Consider the following 21,927-nt stretch of genomic DNA (forward strand, 5'->3'; position numbering starts at 1 on the left):
TGTCAAACCATTGTGACTGAAAATGTGATTGTCTCTTAGTTGTGTCCTATTTGATAATTTTGCTGCCACAGAGTCTGGATTGTGTCTCTGAAGAAATAGTTCATCTAGACTCTGTTGCAGTATTACATTTTATATGTTCAATTTAATGAATTTTCTTTCTTTGAATCATTCTTATGTCATAACTTGCGAAAATAGTTTAGTTAACAATATTCATTCAAACAGAAAAGATAACCTCACTTGACAAATCATCCTACTAAAGTGATCATGGCATACACTTTTATCTTTGAAATTCAAATATTGCCCACTCGTTAATTAACATAACTAATATTGCACATTGAAGGTGATCATATGTATTATCAGTTTTAAAAAAATAAAGACATAATACTATCATTTAATCACTGCATACAGGAAACAGACACTTGTGTCTGTAAAATGCCTTTCATTGGATTACTTTGGTTTATTAAAATCAAACAGCGATCCACTCAGGATTTTCTAGGGTAGATACAGAGAATATATTATGGTCATTCAGAACGCTATCAATACATCAGACCAGATTGTTTTTATTATTATTTAGGCAAAATAACTTAGTAAGTCAGATGGCAAACATGAGGATGGTGATAGGTTATGTGGAATTTGCATTGAATCATATGATCCCAGAAGATTTGATACAATGTCACTGGCTGTGGTAATCATCAAGTGCAGTTGCACGGCACCATAAGACTTATCAAGATACCATAAGCTAGAAAGATGAAGAAAAAGAAAAACGATGACCCAAAGACAAATCCTGCAAACTGTGTGCAAAAACGATTCCACAGATTATAGATGAAAACTTTACTATATTTAGCTTCAAGATATTAATAAATTCGGATTACTTCCTCCAGTCTGCTACAGTAATTCATGCCCATTGCACTCATAAATTGATTATAGTCCTTGCAGTATTTTGTGTGGGCCACAATATTTTAATTGATGCAGCTGATGCTCCATTCTTCAGTTCAGTGTTGATTCAAACATAGCAATGTCCCTTTGGGATGTGTGCAAAAATAAAGAATGCCTGTCCCTTCATTACCACACTTGTTGAATTTATCGTGTCTCTCTGAAAACTGTACCATGTGAGAAAGAATTTTATAAACAAACTGGACATAAGTATTGCTAGACATATACTCAGACCTGAGACTTCATAAAAGACTGCTTACTTGGTGAGGCATTATTAGTGCAAGGGCTTGAGGTAATAACTTGCTATATGTTTGGTAAGGCAACATAAGGGGCCTTATGACTTAAATTGAAACTGTGAAAAGACAAAAGGTTCAAATGCAATAAACTTTTGTTTTTCCTCATTTGTTATATTACAGTGCCATTAAAGGTCATTTCTTTTATCTTTTTAATCCCTTGCCAATTTTAAGTCATCATCACTAACCAAGTCTCTAAATCAATTCTTGGCATATTTAGCTAAAATGGTGTCTACTGTTCCATTATATCATTGATTGTTTAGCTTGCTTGTATGGAGCTTAACACCATTTTTCAGGACATCATAGACTTTTCATGGCAGCCAACATATTTATTGGAAGAAATCAACACACATAACGCTACTGGCAAGCTTTCTCATATACACACATTGGTTGGACTAGAGAGAGTTGATTAGTGATGTGTATGCCTAGACCATTCTATAATCCAGGGCCCCATGATTGAATACAGCTTAAAGAAATTAACCCTAATTCAATTTCCTTGTTGCATTTAAATCATAACACCCATCATGCAAAGTGACACATGTCTCAAGATTTTCAAATTTGTATATGTTTTGCAACTTTTAATTCTGAGTTGATGCATGTGGATGTGGAAATTCAGTTACTGAATACATAGCTACTTATATAAGGAGCTCTCACACTGGTAAAAGCATGCAATTGGGATTGTACTTGCAAGAGGGCAATTAATTGTTCAAAATACTGTTTTAGCTAACTACATATGCGAAGGGTTGATGTATAAAAAAGAGGATCAAGAAATCCTAGCTGGTAAAGATAATTGTATCCAACTTGATAGAAAGTGAGAAGGCCTTTTAATTTTGTACAGCAGTTTCATTAAGGAACCAACTATAATACCATTGGAAGTTTATGAGCAGCAAAAACCACATTTAGGACCAACTAGACATCAAAACCATATGCATAGTTCCATTTACGGCCAACCAGACATCAAATAGGTCATCTAGTGAAAGCACAATGTCAAAATGACCAGCCATCTAGGAGAAGTAGCAAGGAAGGGGTTTTCCAGATGCCCATTAAAACAGCCATATTGGAGGTTAGATTGGCACTATTTTCATTTACGTCCAACTAGACATAAGAAGTCTTTCACTGATATGACGATTCATTCAGGAGAAGTAGTTATACCAAGATTTTCAGGATGGCCACATTGGTGGCCTTATAGGATGTCTGTACAGCACCATAATTCTCATTCAGGACCTGCTAGACATCAACATAAGTATTTTGTACACATGTTGACACGCTGACACAATTATCCATTCAGAAGTAGCGATAAAAAGTTTCTTAATATGGCTACTGTTGCAACCACATTGTATGTGTGAGTGGCACCATCTTGTTTTTTCTTCCAGATATTTTCACATAAATATCATATTTAAAGATAACATGAATTCATACAAGATCTTGTCGGTTTATTTCATAACAGATATTTCCCTCATATTAATATAATCTTTTGAAAACATTTATACATTATAGTTCTAGAAATTTTTCATGCTCTCAGAAACTATTAAAATCACAGCAGAAAGTGTTATGTTATATCTTTATTCAGCACTGAAAAATATTTATGAACTCTTAAAGTTTTTTCCCCTATATTAACTTAATTTAATGAAGATTTTCAGAATATAACCTTTCCATTGGATTTATTTTTTCAAACATGGCGTAAAAAGTATGCTATAGTAACCAATTTTTACATTGCCTTCACCATTGCAGAAATCTCTATAATCAATTTCCTAGTAAAGAAAAGCCAAGAAAATAAATGGACAGTTAATATTCACTTCAGGATCACAGACCTGAGGCAAATATGTCATTGTTAAATCAAACATTTTTATTGTGTTTCCTTAGACCTAAATATATATATATATATATATATATATATATATATATATATATATATATATATATATATATATATATATATATATATATATATATATATATATATATATATATATATATATATATATATATACTTGCTGTTACTCTAAACGAAGGCTGGTGATCCAGTTGATAACCTTTTGGGGGTTTTAAGGATGTCTTTAAAATTAAGGCCTTAAAAATGTTGAGATCTTATATTAAAAATGACAATTTGAGCCTTGCAGATTCATGTCCACAGGTGCCCAAATAAAAAAAAGGGGGGGGGGGTGCAAGTGGCAAGCTTGTTGGTGTGTTATAAAATAACTGACTTATCATCGGTGTGCTGACAGGTGATGTGTAATTAAATCACCGTTGTAATATTAATAATGAGTGAGTCTGCACAAAGGAATTTCATACAGCTAAACTAGCTCAACAACTAGAGGCAATTAAGAAATATATCCACATTCGTGATTCTGTCAAATGGCAGATACAACAGCATCAGGAAGCTCAAGTGGCATTTACAGAAGGTAAAGAGCCGCTATACTTGTTATCTTTTTAGGGATGTGCTTGGATTTTGCCCTCAAGCTGGAGCAGTCATAGGATATATAATAAATCGCCACGGTCGGAATTTATCCCCAAGCTGGGGTAATCGATGGGTAAAGTCTTATCCACAGTCGGGGTTTTATTCAAGCTTCAGGTGCAAGTTTTTGTGCATCTCCATGCCCTTGCAAAAAACACAGTTACACGTTTTTTTATATAGATATTTTTCAGTTGTAGACAGGAATAATAAGTATTTGCGAGTGTTTGAAATGAATGGGTTCATTATGAAATGAGTGGCACTACATTTCAAAAGCAAAATTGGATTGAAATGCAAGAACTGCAGTATGGAATTAGTGTTGGTTCTGGATCGTAGAATGGAATTGTGTGTGTGTGATTGGATTTTTAACGTAGCTTGAATAATTTTTCAGTCATATTGCTACGATGTCTGCAGTGTGGCAGTTTATAGTGATGTATAGCACTGGGGCATCATGCTGCAAACATGTAGTATGATGTTGCACCCAGTCACATTATCCTGACACCAGGCCGATCAGTCATAACACTAACCTCTTAATGCTGAGCGTCTAGCGAGGTAGCTGTTAATACCATTTTTGTAAGTCTTTGGTATGACTTGGCTGGGGTTTGAACCCATGACCTCCCGCTTCTGAGGCGGACGCTCTAACCACTAGGACACCGGAGTGGTCAGAATGGAATTGTAACAATTACAATGGAAGCAATTTGTATTATGCTTGTTGGGGCATTCCTCACTGATGGCTGTCAGTGATATCATCATGGGAATGTGTAACAGCCACATTTTGTAAGAACAAGGTGTAGTTGGTGAACAATACAGACACTTTTCTGCCATTTCCACTGGCATCATCTCATATGATGTTATTTAAAAAAACTTCCTACAACATACTCACAACATATAAAACCTATATGCAAATCTGATGAAAGCTGCTTGTGTTTCTGAAACACATATTCCATACTGGTGGCAAGAATGTCCAAATCTACATTACAAAAATGAAAACATTACCATCCATCTAGGAGTTGCAAATGTATGAAATCCTCTTGTTGGGTAGTTTTACTAACAGGCTTTACAGCAGGGCCTTCCATTAGATTTAAATGTGGCAGGTAAGTTGACAAAGTAGGGTGGGGGGTTGGGGGGACCTACCCCAATGGGGATAATTCATTTTTTTTAAAAGTAGCATGGTGTAAAGTAAAAGTAGATGGGCTGATAAGGAATCCACTGAATTTACAGACTAAAGGTTCAGACATTTGTTTTTAAGAGAAAAATGAAAGAAGGAAACAATACAACAGATATTTTAATATGACTTTATGTTTATTTTCTAGATTTAATTAAGATTATGAATCAGAATCAGTCTCCAACTCCACTGTAAAGTTTATCTATTACTTCTTCTGCTCAGGCACCTGCAAATTAAAACAAAATTGTAATGCTTAAATAAAGTCATATCATCTCAGCACTAGTTACATATGCAGAAGTCATGTTAATCAGCATTATAAAAATGTATGAAATTTTCTTCACTGCACTTGTGCTTCCCTTACTATCGTTAAGCCATGATACAAGATAACATTGCACTTACTTGTCATTTCTGGCAAGTGGATGGTGCAATCAATTTGCACAAAGATGAATTTATTTCATCCAAATATTTCATGTGAATAAAAATTCCAAATGGAGGCACTTGTCCGATCAGACAAGATATATGCATATTGTAGTTAGCTGGACTCTAGCTCTGATAGTCCTGGGCAATAGGATAAGCTGATTTTGTTATCAGTTTAGAAATGCATCCGCTTTGCAAATACTATGCTTTAAAAGACGAAACTGAATCCAATATTGATGAAATAAGAGTCATTTGGATTACCTTGTTTTTTATCATTCTGCGTTGGTTGGGTGCATATTTGAGGGTCTCTGATATGGTCTCTTCCATTCCATTTGCCTTTGCTTTGAGATTAGTTTTCAAGCAGGCTTCTGCAAGAGTAATACAATGTTTTAAAATAAGTTTCACAACAAAGGATGCATTGCATTTTTCTAAATGCCAGCAATAATCAATGGAATATTTTTAAAACATGTACTTTGAAATGTGTTTCAAGTTACTTTATCAATTCATTTAAAAATTTCTGGCAAGTCACATGAAAAACACAATTTAAATCAAGCCATACTTACTTATCAAAACCTGACATATCACAAGCTCTTGAAATGCTTTTTTCCCTTTACGTCCCTTTGGACTATACTCTGGCCAGTCTTTTTGTTTTAAGCTTTTTCATCATCCTGCAGACACTATCCCCAATTGTAAACCTGCCAAGGGAGCTCAAGTAGCATATCTGAAAATAATAATAATAATAATATTACTATTTTTTGATTTTGATATTATTATTAGTAGTAGTATTTCATGATCGATGTGACAAAATATGCTTGTATACAGTTATTTTTTGCCATGGTTTTGCAAGCAAATTTAATTTCTCTAACTTGAAAAAAATTTGATAACATTAACTATGCAACACAATGTACTAATAGCAATTATAAACCAAATTAACCACCGTGAATCTATTAACTTCATAAATGACATTCACTCAAGGATTGAATTAAAGTAGCCACATAATATGTAATAGTGTATATGTAGTAAAATACCTGTTACATGTTCATCTCTAAACATGTTTTGGCCTACATCCGTAAGACAAAACAGCCGACCACTACATGTTCACCCCACCCCCAAAAATAATTATACAGGCACTGCAGAACTTGCATAATGCATATTGAGGTTCACAACAGCAAATAAAGGTTATAACAGTTTTTTTAAATACAAAATAAAGCCCCAATTTACCATCTTCTTGGAGAGTTTGGGATTCTCCTCCAACCTCTGGCAAAGGCCCTCTAGTTCCTCCACTGAATCACATGGCATTGCAAGAATTTCTTCTCTATATTCTGTGTCTGGGCCTTGTGTATGAACTTGGAGGGCCAGCTGCTCCAACAAATTCTCAATATTTGTGTCCAGTTTCATAAGTACATTGAACTGGAAATCTGTAACAGATTTGTGATGAAATTAGTTTTGAAAGATCAAGATCATTATTATAAACTCCTTAAAAAGATCTGTACAGTGAACATGGGTTTAACAATGAAATATATTTATGGAATGAAATACATGGTTTTTGTACAGTTTATATGAAAACTTTTCCCTATAATCCTTTATTTTTTTATTCCCTGGATATGTTGTTTCACTGCTGGTGTCTGTAAAGTCTGCATTCAATGTAGATGGTTTAGGCGTCTGACTTACACAAGACAATGGTATACATCAGAAAGAAAAATAAAAAAACCAATGGAATGATGAACAGTCGACACATCAATGAAAAACAATTCATTGTTTATTTGCACAAATAAGTCTTGAAGAGTATGTTTTATGACCTATAATTTAATTAATTAACATCTCACAATGTTCTGAAATAACAGTATCTAAGCTACAAGAGCTTGTGCTTTCATGTCATAATCTTCCATTTTGCAAACAAATTTTGATGTTGAATCAATGTATATGACCTTAGCATTGAACACTAACATTCAAAATGTCTACAAGATGACAAGACTATTATCAACTGAAGTGACAACAAACCAATGAGTTTTACGTGCATTGAACATAAGCATTTTTAAATGCTACACAATGTGTTTTTAGTGTATGGCCTCAAATTACCCAACATTTTGTCAAACATAAAACAGTTCTACTACCTTGGATGAGAATTAAATTCATAAATACAGTGTATAATTGACCTACTCGTATTTAGAGAGCTGTAAATGAAATAAGAGATTATATAAAAGTCAACACCTGTAGTATTTGTTTCATTATTCTATAATGTACATTTTTTTTCCATCCTCAATACTTACTACTTGCAGAGGAACTGGCAGAGAGAAATCTTTATATTCTCCACTCCAGAGTGGATGGGGATGGTGATGGTGTTGTCCTTCTGGATGCAGCTAAGAGTATAAAGATTATCACTACTCCTTAATTGCAGTAAAAAAGAAACAAAGAAATCAGACTGGATTTTTTGGCATGTAAACAAAATGCATACTGGTTGCAATGACCACTGTATATAAAGCAGTGATACAATATATCACAAAATGCATTCTTTTTAACAAAACATCTAATCTCATATATACAGCATCATGAGTAAGTAAGTACTCTTAAACACATCTTATTAAACAGACAGAAAAATGATGAAATTTATACATACTTTTGATAAAGAATTTCCAATTGTGGCATGGTATAAAAGCAATTGATAAAAAATAAAAAGAGACCAGATAAACTAAATAGAACATACCAGCAGGATAAGAGGAAATCTTGGAGTCTGCAAAATACTCTCCATTTCAGGAGGTTTTGGATGAGATGGCTGACCAGAAAGGTTTCCACTTGAGATTTTCATCTTTAAATAATCATCCTAGAGTGCACCAAAGTCATGTGAACTTGATCCAATTCCAACATTACTGCTGCTTGAGTGCTTAGATCCAGTATTGCCTTCACTAACTGATGTTATTAATACCTCTCTCTCATCAGCATAATTTCCATCATTTTTCAAAACTCCCATTGTAAAACCTCTGCTGAAGAAACTAACACTACACCATAAGGATTTAAAGAACTACTGCCCGGTTTCTAATCTCCAATTCATATAAAAAATCTTACAAAAGGTTGTTCAATCCCAGCTTGCATCTTGTCTGAATTCAAACAGTCTTTTTAGCAATGTACAATCTGCATATCGCCCTTGCCACAGGACACAAATTGTGTCTGCAAACAGATTACACTCCAGCCCAGTTGATCTACGTTGTGGTGTTGCACGGGGGTCTGTTCTTGGACCTGTTCTCTACACTCTATACACTCAGCTGCTCTCAAGTGTCATAGATCATCATCCAGTGTCTCACCAATTGTACACTGATGACACCCAAATATACAAATCTAGCCACCCAACTGAAGTTGATGCTACCATCCAAGGTGTAGAGATGTGCATTTCTGATGTGAAATCATGGATGACTTGTAACAAGCTGCAGATGAATGATGATAAAACTGAGGCCATTCTGATTACAACACAAAGACTTTCTCATTCACATCCTTTACCTCACACAATAAATATCAGCAACACCAACATTAAATTCACACAATCAGTACAAAACCTAGGTGTTACTCTGGACAGTACTCTCACATTGCACCAACATGTCATGAACATATGCAAGGCTGCATATCTTGAGCTGAGACGCATCAGCTCCATTCTCAGAGATCTTTCAGTTGATGCCACTAAAACACTTGTGTGTTCATTACTACTTTCAAGACTGGACTATGGTAACTCAATTCTGTCTGGTTCATCTTAATATCTACTGCAGAGACTTCAAAAAGTTCAAAACATAGCTGCTTGGATCATACTTAGAGTACCACAATCAGAGCACACCTCCCCGCTGCTCTGTACCCAACACTGGCTATCCATTCGATCCAGAATCAAACACAACATTAGTTCTCTGTGCTACGTTTCACTGACAGACTCTAGTCCAACATACCTATCCGACCTCACCTATGTGTACACACAAGCAAGATACTTACACTCCTCTTCCGACAATCATATACTCATTATTCTCACTATGAAAACAAAGTCACATGGACAGCATTCTTTTGCATACCAGGGCCCAGCAACATGGAATGAATTGCCCACTGAACTTAGACACAAAGACGCAGTGATCCCATTCAAGAGTGCTCTCAAAACTACTTATTCTGACTACAAAAACAAACTTAATGACTTAATAATGTTAACTACCTTAAATATTCTCAGCATGTTTTTTATGTTTTCTAATTTCATGGTGTTTGTTTTTGTAATCATATCATTGTGTATGTTTTTATGTTGTCTAATGTTGCAAAGCGCTTAGAGCTTCTAAAGATTAGGCGCTATACAAAGTCCTCATTATTATTATTATTATATTTAGCTTGGATGAATATTTTTTAAATCAGTGGCCATAACTAAAAAATGGGATTTTGTTTTATGATCATAAAAGTATGTTGGACACCATCGATGATGTACAATGCTGTCTGACATTTCTATGCACCTAAGGTTTCCATCTCAAATATTAAAGCAAAATGCATACCGAATTTGACAGATTGACGAAAATAAAAAAAAGCAATGCTTACCATTTGAAAAGAGGCAATTGTCACTAGAATATTCTATTCAAAATGATATTAATTTTGGACACAGGGGATACCACCCCCATGTTTTCCTGACTCGTGCACAGCTTTAAAAGATGTAATGTTTATCCATCGAGCTATAGAAATGAAATACATTTACTGTAGACTGTTTCTGTCAGCAGTTAAGTTGAGTAATTAGGTCAGGTTTATAGCTAGTTTACAAAATTCAATGTTGAATGCCAATAAATGACAAGATATATTTTTGCAAACTAAAGTGATCTTGAAAAAAGATTAGTAAAGTTTAACATTTTATAAAAAATAAGCTATTATGTGGAAAAGAAACAACAATGAAATAGGATGTTATGTGTTTACGTCTAGTTTTGGAAGGTACCGTCTCTAAGGTACCGTCATAATTGTACCGTAGTTTAATGGGTGGAAAGGCCATTGAAAGGTAAGGGCAGTGCGGAGACCATCGAGTATGTTCCAGAATAGCTGAATCTTTGTAGATACATAGATCCATTCGTAACTTCAGTCCGCAAGCGAAACACTGTACTTCGTATCCCAATCCTGACTCAGGTCCGAAGTAGACAAATCCTGTTCTAGCTAAAACATACGAAGAAGGTAATCCTTCCCTATCCGTAGGCCATTTTTGAAACGTGTCCAATCGACGGGCACAATCACAATAGTCAGGTAAGAAGACTGGAAAATGGTAGGGTTTGAACTTGGAGTTCTCACTGGATTTCTCACTCGATTCTTGCTGTGGCGAAGTCATCCTTCTGGTGGGTGGCTATCCTCTTACAACCAATGTTTTATACCGACATGTCCATACGGCAAAGTAAAGTGGGTGGGAAGCCGCACTCGCTTCTGCTACACGATTTGATAGACTTTTTCCAAGGGTCGACTGACGATGTGGTGTGTGGGTAAACGTACAATCTTGTTGGGTTGATAGGTGGTCACTTTCTCTAGACTGCAAGGCTTCTTTCAATACGCCAAAGTTGACCACTCGACTGGTACGATAATTCAGAGTAAGTCCTTTCACTTTACACTTCGTGTGCACTTCTCCTTGTTTGTCCCAGTATTCGTAGCCGTAATTTTTGGGACCGCCACTGACGAAACTTAGAATCTTGTCATCGGGGTGCTCGTCTGTCCAGGCTCCTAAACGGTCTCCTTCGATGTCAGGGTGCTGTTGACTCGGGTGATCGATATAAATGCAACTGTCCATGTCAAAGTACAAGACACGTTCCCCTAACAGTTCTAAAGCTTCGTACAATTTTAAGCGAGCATGAGCTGTCATGTAAGCTGCAATGATGACATTTCCAAAGGGGTCATCTTCTACAAAGTTCAGATCTTCTTCGTAATTCACCAAGATCAAATCCTCACGAACGACGTCCACGTGTTTCATGAATTTGGCTTTGTCGTGAATCATCTGAAAGTAGCGGGAAGGTTCGGTCAAATACTCCGTCTTGGGTAAACACGGTCATTGTGCCATTTTACCCCACAAGCAATTTAACATCACTTTGGCAAACGATCGCCTGCCTTCGTTTTTCTCAATGTGATCTAAAGTAATGCCTTCTTGTGCCCAGAATTTCTCTCTCAATGTCTTTTGGTCTTCGGGAGTGTGACACCAGGACAGATAGCCACTGGCTTCTTGCTCAGTTTCAAAAAGGCATCCACGTAGTCTGCGAAAATGCCTTTCTGCGTGGGGTCACCCTTGTGGAATTATTGTGTCTTGGGAAAGTGGCAAATTTCGTACACTTCTAACAGTTGGTATCCCATGTTCAGAGCTTTGAACAATTCTACGCTGACCCATGTCCCCGTCAAGGCCCGTTCTTCCTGGGTGTGATGACAAGGTTGATCTTGGTTGCACGTTTCAGCACAAGTACGGCACAAAGGAAACATAAGTTTGCCTTGGCAATGGCGAGGTAAGACGGGATGGTATAGGTTCGTGGGAGGCAAAACTTTGCACTTGATCAAGCCTTCGTATTGTCGAATGTTTGTTAGGTCGATGTGTTCGGTGAACAATTGGGGTGCCCTGCAGGAAAGCAACAATATTTGCACACGTAGGGATACAGTGAACACACGTCCAAGTATTTGATTTCTTCTCCTTTCTCTTCGTCAGCTTGGTACAGCAAACAGGTGGCATTGGTCCTTCCTCCGTACAAACTATCACTTGGGTTCAGGGGGTCCATGAACTGGTAACTTTCCATGAGGCGTTTAAACTCGGGATCGGTGTTCAAACGGTGATTGTATTTGTGTTCCCACATTTCCACCACTTGGTATCCTTCCTGTTCTAACTTTAGGCGTCGCTGACAAATAGCCTGGTACAAGTCTTCCATGGTTCGTTGTAAGAACTGATTTTTAGTGCCCTGGTCAGGGTAACAGACGGGACATCCGTGAAATAAGCAACCGTTAAACTCGTACATGATCTTGTGGTTTTCTAAGTCCCAGCCATCGACCGAATGCTTTCCGATGAATGCCCTGTCCGTTGCGGGCATGCTGAATCCATTTGTCTTCCTTGTCGCACAAGTAATGCAACCAGCATGGGGCTTTGACCGAGTATTGACGTTTGACATAGTTGGTCGTTTGAGGACTGATGACAGCCACAGTGTTTTCAAGCATGAATCGTTGTCGGTAGACTAAGGAACACGCTTTGGCAATGGTGCAAGCCTCTTTTAAATGATCAACCCCTCCGTGTTCCATGAACAGTTCTCGAAATTTTCCACAGCATCGCCGTAAAATGTCCACGTCGGAACGACGATACTTTAGCATTTCTTCCTGAGAGTCGAAAGGGTCGGAGGCGTGAGCCTGGTACCAAGCGTAGAAAGTTTCTCGTTCGGTACGCATGTTGTCAGGGTCGTAATAGTGAGCCTGAGGCAAATGGGGTAGAACGGCGTGTTGATTGGCTTCTGTATTGAAAACGTGTGGAAAGTACCCTTTAGCCATTTCTGTCATTCCAAACATTTTAGGCATTCGACTCAAAGGCATGGCTAAGTAGCTCATCGAATCTTTAAAATGCACTTGTCCCACTTGCATGAAAATGAATTTGGCTCCGTTCAAAGTGATTTTAGGACGCTCGATGCCACGTTCCGTATAACATCTCAAAAGAAACTGTCCATCGTATCCGGAGAAATTGTGAGCCATCACCGTGGCATGGTAATGACATTCTCCATAATAATGTTCGATGTCCTCTTGGCTCCACGTCTTGTCGATGGGGTCTAAGACCCATTGTGTGAAATCGGCTAGTGTGTTCGGTCCTTGAAAGATTTTTTCACGCCCTCCAGGAATCTTACTGCAGTGAGGGCAATAACTCAAGATAGGTTATTGAATTACTTCTCGCACGCTCGATGAGCCACGCAGAAATTAGGAATGTGAATACCGGTCTCTTGCATGCATTCGAAATCGAAAAAGATGAAATTGCCTTTCTTCTTCTTGTGACCATCCTCTTTCTCTGGTTGGGATTGGTATTTTTGCATGTAGCATTGGTGTTCCAAGTCCACGATGCAGTGTCAAATGTGACATTTTTTCTTTCCTGAACATAAGTGTGCCTTGGTACTGTTGATACATAGACCTTGTCCACACATTGGGCACAATCTCAGGAGTTGACAAGCACATTTCTTCTGTGAACCTTGCATCTTCAGATGTTGTTGGTAACAGGCAGGGCTGACAAATGTGCACAGACAAGCAGGACAATGCACTGGTTCTTGCCCTTCGCTCAGACAGGGTTGAGAGGCCAAACATCCTGAGCAGTTCGATCCACAATGTTTGTGTTGCTCTCGATTATTATAACCATCATAAGTCACATTTCTCACAGTAATATTTGTATCCCAGGAATCCAGTGATAGTGGTAATGGTATCGAAATGGTCATCGTGATGATAGAGGTGAATGTATTTTCCATCCTTAAAGTCTTTCCCTCGAAACAACAGAGACCCGCGCACTTCTTGAGGGTGCACTTTCAAGGTGTATCGTGGAGCTAGGGCATCTTGCAATTTTTGCATCTCAGGAATGCCACAGGATGTGTCTTTGGACAGGCATGCTTTTTGTAACAGAAGTTCTGCTTCATTTCGTTGTTTGGCTCTGTTCGATTTTCGAATGTTCTCCCAGGCTCTTTTCCATTCTACCGTGTCGTTCTTGTCGGCATAGGTTCATCCCACCACGATGGCTCGGGCTAAACACATGTGGTCTTGAAAATTGTTAATTTGGACAAGACTTGTTTTGGTAATGCGAAGGTTGTTGACCAATATGGTCTTTTTGCATTGTCCGGTCCCTTGAGGAGGAGAGACGTGGGTCATGTCCAGTGTGGCTTTTCCATCGGTGATGTCAAACTGGTCATTAGATTGTTGCACGTGTTGAATCTTGTCCATGACTTTGGAAGTGGTCAATTCTGCAGGGCTGCTAAACTCGATCCAAACAGGGGATTTCAAGCCGTCATATTGTATGGAAAGTCTCAAGCGATCATCTTCTTTGGGTTGACATTGTCGCTTGAGTGTGGTGAGCAAAGAATCCCACATGTCGGTGATGAACCCTTCTGCTTTCTTCAACAGTACTTCAGACTTGAAATCTTTAAACTTCACTGTGTATTTGTAAGCCGTAGTTCTAAATTTTCTAGAGGGACGCTTTTCCGTCTCTCGAATGTCATAGTACTTTTCAGGGTTGACTAAGGGTGGTAAACTTTGTTTAGAGGGTTTGGATTCTGGTTCACTCATGTCCTCTTCAAAATCACTGGCATGAATTTGTGCCAAGACTTCAGCCCTGGTACGAGGCGATAGATCACGTTTCTGCCTCTTACTTTCTTCTTCTTTCTTCTCAAATGAATTGGATCATTTCATCTCGATAGCAAAAAGTCAAATGACTAAAGTTTAAACACCATGGACTAATTTATAGTCATAGCAGACCAGCGTATATAAAGGGTATGTGTCTTGTCCTTTCACTATTCATTTCACTCTCAAACTGAGCACAACGATGGAAGAGACTACCAAGATCGAACGTTTCATCAGAGCTTTGCGAGGGGTCATTAGAAAATTCTCTTCAGACCAGCCGAGGGACTACTCTCCTTCCTTTCAAGATAAAAGTCAAGATACTTGCTATATCTGTCAGAAGAAAGGGCATTGGTCTTCAGAGTGTGCAGACCGTCAAAAAAGAAAAAAAGGGGGTTAGAAGAGTCAAAAGTCAAGATACCTGTTATTATTGTCAAGAAAAAGGACATTGGTCACCAGACTGCCCAAAAAAGAAACAAGAGGAGTCAGAAGAAGAGAGGGATTCTTCAGAGGAAGAGGAAGAAGAAGAGGAAGAAAACAGACAGGTGAAGAAAAAGAAACAGGAGAAGAAAAGAAGGGAAGAAAGTGAGGAGGAAGAGGAGGAAAAGACTATGACGGTGAAGAAATTAAAAAAAACAGAGAGTGAACAATGAGACAGAATAAGTCTATGAACTTTTTAAAGTGCTCTGTTGTGAATTGTGAATTGTAAATATTTATAAAAGAATAAATTAATTATAAAAGGTAAGTGTCTTTGGGTTTTGATTTTAAAATAAGAACCTACACTCACGCACACTCATACACAGACAGGTACTATTGGGTAAAATGTTTTTTTTTAGTTATTGGCAATTGAAAGTCTATCTCTTTTCGAGAGACGTGGATGGCCCTGAAAAGGGCCTTTTTTGGTTTAAGGGGTGAGTTTAAACAATCAACTTTAACTGTCTTAAGCCTTTGCCATGGCCAAGGCCTACTTCTGGACTGCGTACTGTTGATGATGATTTCGTTGAAATCACTAAGGGTGGTGCAGTAGGCGTAGTCACAGGGTTGGAGTGTTTAGCTTGGGAAGGTCGTATTCTCTTCGGCCGTAATAAAGAAGTCTGATACATTTGTTTCAGACTTCTTAACTCCGCTAAAATGTCTAACAGTACCGTGACCGTTTGATTTTGACACCCTTGTTTCTTTGCTGCTGCTTCTTCTTGTTGTTGTTTTTTTCTTACCTCTTCTTCTTGCTGCTGTTGCTGTAGGAGAAAAGCTTGTTCCGCTTCCTTTTACTGTTGTATAAATTTCTCCAATTCTTCTTTCTGTCTCTGTCTAAAATTTTCCATGTGCGGTAATGAAGGAGAAGGTGACGAAGGTTCAGGAACAAATTCTTGCAAGGTAAAAAAATCCACAAAATCCCAATTCACCTCTTCTGAAAGTAAGTCTGGGTTCCCTTGGGTAGTCTCCACCATCAGTGCACCCCAACTGATCGTTTTCTGAGTTTCCGTCATGTTGAAAAACTGTCGCTTAGATTGACTGCGCACAGGCGCTAGCGAATCTATATAGACTATGTGACGTCACAGACTGCTCTCTTCGGATTGGACGTGGGCTGACTGAATTTTGTAACGCGTGTTTGGATTGGTCAACAAACTCAATCCGTTTCAATCCTTCCTCCCCCTATAAATAAGTACAGTTCACTGCATTCCTTCACCTGTTACTCAGCACCCCAACATGTGGACCGACGTACAATCTTCAACGCTTGTGTCTTCGATGATGTTCCGGACGGACATATCAATGTATGTCCGATCCAACTGGACAGTTATCCACAGGACAGACACCAGCCTGTGGATGCGAAGAATCTTATGTGGAGCATCAAGGATGCCTCAAAAGAGTCTTAATCTATGGTCCTGCAGTCAGGCGTAGCCTAAGGTCAAGAAGAAGATGTCACAGATGCCCTTTATGTTAAGGGTATATTAACATAAAGCCAAAGGCCCTTTTCAGGGCCATTCCTATCTCTCGAAAAGATCTTGACTTTCAATTGCCTACCCCTTTTTTATTTTTTTGTTTAAAAAAATAATAAAAAAATAGAGACCCCTCCCTGTTTCAATTTTCGCCTGTTCCATTTTCATAGACCCATCAGGTCGGGACCTTATTAAAATAGGGTCCCGACCCTGTTCCATTTCCCCTAGTCCCAAGAGTCCCACGATTTATTCCCCATGTTCAATTTCCCTTGTCCCTAGAGTGAATAGTTTTTTTTCTTTCTCCCATGTTAAATTCCCCTTGTCCCTAGAATGGATATTTTTTTTTCTCCCATGTTAAATTACATAGTCCCCAGAGTGGATATACCCTTTTTAACATGGAAGTTCCCTAGTCCCTAGACCGTCCCTATTCACTACTACCATTGTCATTACCAGCCTGAAACCCAATTTAATGCCATTTGTATAAATTCATTTCAAATAAATATTATGATACAGTTGAAGTGTAAAGTCAAGCAAGTATTCTGTTTGCAGATTTTACATTTTAGATATTATAGTAAAGTCATATTTTCTCTTGTTTAGTAAACTTTATTGCAACTGGTTCCAAAATAGTAAATCTTATTTAATGTTCATTCACCAGAATAGGTATTAATACAATCCCGAATTAACTGTATGGTACTAAAATATACCCTGATCTTGTGTGAGATTGTAATATACAGAACTATACCTCAAGACAACAATAATATATTGAATTTATATTGTATCAAGACTGTCATGGTTATGAACTCCAACTTTATTCAGGTTTTTTCATAATAAATGATCATCTTGTGCTATGGTTGAAAAGAAATCAAAGTTCAGTTTAACTCCATTCTCTCCACATTTGTCAGTTGTTAAGAGGCATACTCATCCTCAGTGTTATAGTAAAATGTAATCTTATTTGGATCAATCTTGGTGGTGTAATATATGAATGGAGAAAGAATATTATCATCCAGATTAAAATATGTTTTATTCAGACTCTACTAAAATTTTTAGTTGGATATGGGTTACGGAGCCTGATGTGTACGAACAAAGCAATGTGTACCATGACCTTTTTAATTTAACATTTTAAACTCCTGCAGAAGAAAGAGATTTTTAGATCCATTAAACTGTATTAACAAAAACATTTCTTCAGTATGATTTTCATTTACTTAGTATTGACAAAACTCATATTTTAAAGTTGTTGTTTTTTTGTCTTTGGTTTGGCCTTTTATGGTAAACCAACACAAGTAAGTTATTTAGTGCCAAGGCACTTTAAGTATAGTGCCTTGCCCAAGGACACACCATGGTAGCTAACCCAGGTTGGTCTGATGGTAGAATTTGAACCTACCTTATTTCACAGGTCCAGAAAGCTAACCACTGAGCCACTACAGCTCCCCATCTTATAGTGGAATGCTGGTATACTTTATGATCAAGAAGGATGGGTTGGGGTATGCATGTTGCATCTGAAAAAAGTGATGGAATTTTTGTATATATATATATATATATATATGTGTGTGTGTGTGTGTGTGTGTAGTGCCGGATTAAGGCCTTCCAATGCATTAAGCACTGGAAATGTTATTGTGCCCCTCCGTACAAAATGTGAAACTATCTGTATATGCATATGGAATCGGTCATACATCATTCGTTAATTTTATAATCAACAAATAATTTGAATTTTGTCTGATGCCCCTTATAGGATGATGTCCTAAGTGTCTTAGTGTGCTTGATGCTTAATTCGACTTTAAATATATAATGTTCAAGAGGTGATCAGTCGAACCAATCCCTGCAAGCTGGATTTAATCTGAAACGAAAAGACAACATTTACTTACTCTCTTCAGTCGAACCAATCCCTGCAAGCTGGATTTAATATGAAACGAAAAGACAACATTTACTTACTCTCTTCAGTCGAACCAATCCCTGCAAGCTGGATTTAATCTTAAACGAAAAGACAACGTTTGCTTACCATCTTCATTCATGTTTCATTAACCCGATCATGCACTAAGCTCTCAAACTTTGAACATTCAACTGAATTGTCACACTCGTTGTCCTATTTACCTCTTCATTTTCTCATTGCATGTCCTTTCGTTTTCTCTGTCATATAAAAATACTCACAATAACTGTTCTGCCTGTAAATTAAAATTAACCTTTGATGTATTCGTAACATTAACATGAACTCGCTGCTGCTGTGTCAAGTATCCAATCATTCAGCAACCCTTTAATTTGTTATAGGTCTTTTGATGTATGATGTTCATTACGCAAGTCTCCATCAGCTACTTTCACTCAAACATTTTGTGTAGTAGTACAATCTACTGACAAAAAATATTACTGTGTAATAAATATGCGATGTAAAGTATTCCTCATGCTGGTTAGCTTTTGTGTATACATAAAGTGTAAAAACAGCAAAACAGCAAAAACAATTTATATTTTAAATAATTATTTTTCCTGATAATCGTCATACTATCGGTCATAATATTAGAATATAAAACAATGCAAAAAAAACACAAAAAGAAACAAACACCATACAATACATAAAAAAGAGGAGAAACGTACTGGAAAAAATAGTATTATATATCGTAATACCACTTATTTTAAACATAACAGGACAATTAGTGTTGGCATAAAGCAAATTGATATACCAATACTATTGGTATATCATATGGTGATCATCCCATGACGCAATAATACGAATGTATAAACATTCATTATACAGCAGACCTATAGATGAATGATGAATTTCTGCTCATTCATTAATCATAAATGACATATCAAAAATAACGTTACAAAGTATTAATAGTCCCAGTTGCCTAAAAGAAATTAAAATGATACAAAATTTCATCTGATCATTTTTTTCTTCTTCATTCCTCTCTACTCTTCCGTGCGAAGGGGACCAAATAAGTAAAAATCCGAAGTGAGAGAGAAAAGCATATTGTGCTGGACGAAAACATTAAAACTGAACCTGCACCAAGTAACCTACAGTAATCTAATTGTGCCGTAAAGGTATGCTTACGTTTTCCTTGGGATCTATCTATAGTGTCCATATTATTAATGATACATAGTTGCAATAGCGGTCAACACTAGGCCTATATCTTAAATGTGTCGGTTACGAGGCAAGCAAACTGTAGCGTATTTAATGCATTTTTTGTTGTATCTAAAACCTATTATAATGTTCTGAAAAATGAATAATAGTTATTTAATATAAAAATGTAGAAATGGTCTTCCGGCTCTCTGTCCTCTCTCTCTCTCTTTCCTTCGTCTCATCGTCCATTCTCTCTCTCTCTCTCTCTCTCTCTCTCTCTCTCTCTCTCTCTCTCTCTCTCTCCCTGGACTATCGAAGCTATATACGGGCGAAAATCCATGAAAATACGAGCGTCTGGGATGTTCGCTTGTGTCGTACGACGATGTCTCTGGACCTATGAATGTTTGAAAAGTTTAGTCAAACCCTCCAAAGAAAAGAGAGAGAGAGAGAGAGAGAGAGAGAGAGAGAGAGAGAGAGAGAGAATTGTATAGTCTTTAGAAGTCTTAATTAAAGCAGAAAAATGACTATGATGAAATGTCAACATATTCAAATATTTTACTTACCTCTGGTTGATTCGTGATTTTGCTTAGGATCTATTCCACGCTAATCGCAACACGCCAGTACGTGAATGCCTGACAGTTCAGGTTCAGTGTAAAGAAGCTTACCCTGTTTGTAGTGCACTACTTTCTTCATAAAAACCATATTTCATGTTTAAATCATGAGAGTGTCTTATAATGATTTAATAAATGTGAATAAAAATAGAAACTCAAAAACAAAACGATCAACTTATCAATTTGCGTATGTGATTGTGAACAAGAAGACAAATTGTAGAACTACATTTTATGAAGCTAACACACTGGCAGGGCTATAAGGTGTTCATTCACTCGGTTAATACACAGTTGACCGGAGCATATTGTAACTCCATTCAAGGTGCAAATATGTGTATTTGTATGCTATATACAGAAAATATATGCATAATATGTACGCTGTATCATTGATATACCACTCGCTGTATACATTTTCCATTAAAGGGAAAGTCGGCAAACCTTTCTTCATTGATACAGCGTAATATATATATATATATATATATATATATATATATATATATATATATATATATATATATATATATATATATATATATATATATATATATATATATATATATATATATATATATAATTTCTTTACCAACACCTGCAGATGAAGTTGATCTATCGCCACCCTGTGCTCTCCGTCCTTTGTTTGCAACTAACTAAACATACCAGTTGGCTATATGATAGATACAAGTGCCTGCTCATCATTTCGTCTCACAGCTTTGTTTTGTTATACCTCTTGCTTTTAAATGACCCAGCAATTCAAACATTTTAAGAAGTGCGTTATGTAATGTAAGAGATTTTGTCCCTGACGACGACACCGATTTGAATATACTCCGTTATAAATGTTTCTTTGTGTATATATATATATATATATATATATATATATATATATATATATATATATATATATATATATATATATATATATATATATATATATATAAATATGCATATACATATACATATATATATATATATATATATATATATATATATATATATATATATATATATATATATATATATATATATATATATATATATATATTGACCAAACTGCTCATTGAGAACTGTGAAGCACATTTCTGATCGTGTAAATTCTTGTGTCGTAAAAAGACATTACATAGAACAAGTTCGTTTAGTTCGGTCGTGCCACAAACTTTTAATTAGCAAACTAGATGTATTCTAAGCTGTGACCGTAAATTATAAATGTGTTAATTTTCATGCAAATTTTCGAGCTTCCATAAGTATCATGAACTTTACACGTGAATTGAAGTGATTCTGTAAAACTAGAAACTTCAGCTGAGATTATTTGTCATATTTATTGGATCATATGTTTCGGGAATGTGTACATTATGTAGAATATGCACAATAACTGGACTTAATAAATGATGTTGCCAATAAACAAGTCTTGGAACTGACTGTTTAATTAGCTTGATCTAAATCGTCCCTCATTTAAATGTCTATACTATATACTTATCAGGTTCACTTACAATATTTTGCATTAAGATTGCATGAAACAATTACAATGTTTTGTACCCTGAGCTCCTGTGGTTTCAAGTAGTCAAAGTAATGACCCTACCAAAGTCTTCAAGCTTGCCGTCCTTTTTCTGGGTATTTAATATAAACTTAATGCTTGAATTAGAGACAAAGGAACTCGGGGAACATATACCATATATACCATATATACCACACTAATTTAGACTAATGTATTTTTTTTTAAAGTGGAGAAATATCTAACTAATGAATAGCATTTGGAAATATTCTAAAAACGTTGATTCAAAC

General features: G+C 36.6%; 1 long non-coding RNA gene across 1 annotated transcript; it reads right to left on the reverse strand.

Annotated features, from left to right (window-relative positions):
- Window positions 1-4,973: 4,973 nt before the first annotated feature.
- Window positions 4,974-9,898, reverse strand: LOC149777610 (uncharacterized). Its single transcript, XR_016416193.1, has 5 exons — window positions 7,531-9,898; window positions 6,482-6,678; window positions 5,824-5,981; window positions 5,522-5,628; window positions 4,974-5,069 (listed from the first exon to the last, which is right to left on the reverse strand). It is a non-coding gene; the product is annotated as an uncharacterized LOC149777610 (long non-coding RNA).
- Between the last annotated feature and the right edge of the window lie 12,029 nt (window positions 9,899-21,927).

Source organism: Sinohyriopsis cumingii, chromosome 18 (assembly GCF_028554795.1).
Source record: "Sinohyriopsis cumingii isolate HCF-2022 chromosome 18, ASM2855479v2, whole genome shotgun sequence".
NCBI classification, from domain to species: Eukaryota; Metazoa; Mollusca; class Bivalvia; order Unionida; family Unionidae; genus Sinohyriopsis; species Sinohyriopsis cumingii.